The 2,278-nt window shown below is 42.6% G+C and overlaps 1 long non-coding RNA gene across 1 annotated transcript; it reads left to right on the top strand.

Annotated features, from left to right (window-relative positions):
* The first annotated feature begins 447 nt into the window (after window positions 1–447).
* Window positions 448–1,896, top strand: LOC122000538. Its single transcript, XR_006117167.1, has 3 exons — window positions 448–1,049; window positions 1,178–1,262; window positions 1,492–1,896. It is a non-coding gene; the product is annotated as an uncharacterized LOC122000538 (long non-coding RNA).
* Window positions 1,897–2,278: the final 382 nt, after the last annotated feature.

Genomic DNA, 2,278 nt, shown 5'->3' with positions numbered 1-2,278 from the left:
TGTTGTTGTTGTTGTGTACTTTTCAATTTTGTTCATCTCGAATTCGAGTAAGGCTTGCTCCAACGCTAACTTGGCTTTGGTGTCGGTTAAAACCTCCTCCTTCTGCTTCTTTGTCAACCTAGACAAAAGTAATATGTTGTTATTTTCATCAACCGGAAAATCATACTCTTTCTCTACTGTGATAGCTATGTCAATGTCAATTCTGAAGTATAACACCATTTTTCTGTAAAATACCGGAAAATGGCGAATAATAATAAGGGAATTTTTCAGAATTTTTAGAAATTTTTCGAGAATTTTTTTGAGCTCGTATGAACGAGTTTACGGGGATAAAAACAGGGCCCCGGGAAAGTCTGTTTATGCTTCCCACTTAAGCAAGGAAATGTTTATTTTCTTAATTTCCTTTTCTATTTTCTTTTCTTTATTTAATTTCTTCACTTCCTCGCCGAAACCGTGCGCGCCGAGTTCTTCTTCCTCGTGCCGAGTCGCCATCTCCTCCCCTGCCCTAACTGCCACTCAGCAGTTCCCTACTTCCTCCTCGAGCCGATTTCCCCTCTTCTTCTTCCCTGGATTGCGCCACTCCTCCTCCGTCCGGCTGTGCCCTAGTTCACCCTCTGCCCTCACGGCGAAATTGCCCTAGCCGACTGCCACAATCCGATCGCACCGCCGGTCGAACCCTTCTTCTTCTTCCTTCCTCGCGTCTTCATCGCCGTCGGCGTCTGAATATCACCCGAGCCTTCGCCTCTTCGGGTCGGGGATAGGAGCCGAGCACCCGAGTTGATCTGTTGCCGGTGCCCTAGCCACTGTCTACCCCTTGAAGTGGTGTCGACGTCGGCTCGCCATCATCTGAGTTTGGTAGCTCTCTGGTTGGACATCCATCGACCGACCATCTTTTCCTTTACGGTTGGATCCCTGTTCATTCCCTCACCGGCACAGATTTGCTGCTAATCTCTTAGCCACTGTCTATTTAGTCTTCGATGAAGGGAAGGTTGGCAACACAGATTTGGATCTGGTCGGATCGACACCAGCAGTGAACATCTGGTATAAACAAGGTAACAACTAGAGAGTTTGGATTTAGGGATTTTGCTTAGATTGTATTTGATCACTGGTTGTAGTAATCTTTCAATCTAAGGTTGGGTTGCAAAATCCAATCAGTGCTGATTTTGGGTATTTGATGTAGGGATCAGTAATTCCAGGTAGTTACGGCTAGAAATTTGGCAATAGACTCCTCAGGATTTGAGCAGCACTGAGGCATCAGAATTTGGGTAAGTTTCATGTTGAGTTGTTATTGAACTAAATATTGAATTAGGTCTGAGGTAGAGGTAAGGTGTATAAATTTGCTCTGGTATTAAGTTTGTATTTGGAAGAGTGCAAGTTGATTTAGGTTTAGGTCTAAGACAAATTGTATAGTGGAACGAATTAGGGTTCTAGTAAATAAGAAATTTCTTTAGCTGTGTGATATATATGTAGCTAAATTAAATATGGCTATTACAGGATTTTTATTCGAGACGGCATCTCGACGAGGGATCTATTTCAGATTGGACCACTGCTATTTGAGGCGGGTACCTCTTGACTTATCTTTATGATATTGTCAATTGGATATGCATAGTATTTTATAGCTACAAGTAATGATAATGCTTGCCTTTGGTATGTCATTATTTGTTACCCGTAACATGTCCTGTTGGGAGTTTTTTTTATGTATCCATGTTTACGTTTCGTGATTATTGCCATGAGTACCTTAGTTCCTAGAGTATGTGACATACTATGCTTTTCTGAGTTTAGGACTAGATTCTGGATTTTTATTATTTGACATGTGTATCTATATTTTTATATCATACCTGATCTGTGTACCTAGACCTTTTGCTTTGATCCATGTACATTGTTGGTACATATTTTATGGAGGTGGATATGTTCAGGACCTAGGTTGTTATACCATAGAGGACCTGTATACCCTAGATCTGTGGATTTGACTACTTGTACTAGGGTACACATTTATATATATATATGTGAATTTGGTTCAGGATATTGTCATGCTTAGTTTCATGCACCATTCGTATGATTGCATGCTGCGTGATAGGCTGCTCCATTATTGTAGAGCATAACGCCAGTTTCATCACTCCGTTGGTTCGCTCGTGGGTAGCGTGACTGCAGCGTGGTAGTGGTCTTTGTTTGGCTCCGTTGGTCCGCCATGGGTAGTGTGTGACGTGGTAGCGTCGAGGATCCCTCCGTCGTGGTGTCTGGGAGAATGAGAGCATTCGCTCCCGTTTATGATTTGGGGTAG

Source organism: Zingiber officinale, chromosome 7A, assembly GCF_018446385.1.
Source record: "Zingiber officinale cultivar Zhangliang chromosome 7A, Zo_v1.1, whole genome shotgun sequence".
In the NCBI taxonomy this organism is placed as follows: Eukaryota; Viridiplantae; Streptophyta; class Magnoliopsida; order Zingiberales; family Zingiberaceae; genus Zingiber; species Zingiber officinale.
Note: the sequence above shows the minus strand (reverse complement) of the source record. Positions and strands in the feature narration are given on the sequence as shown.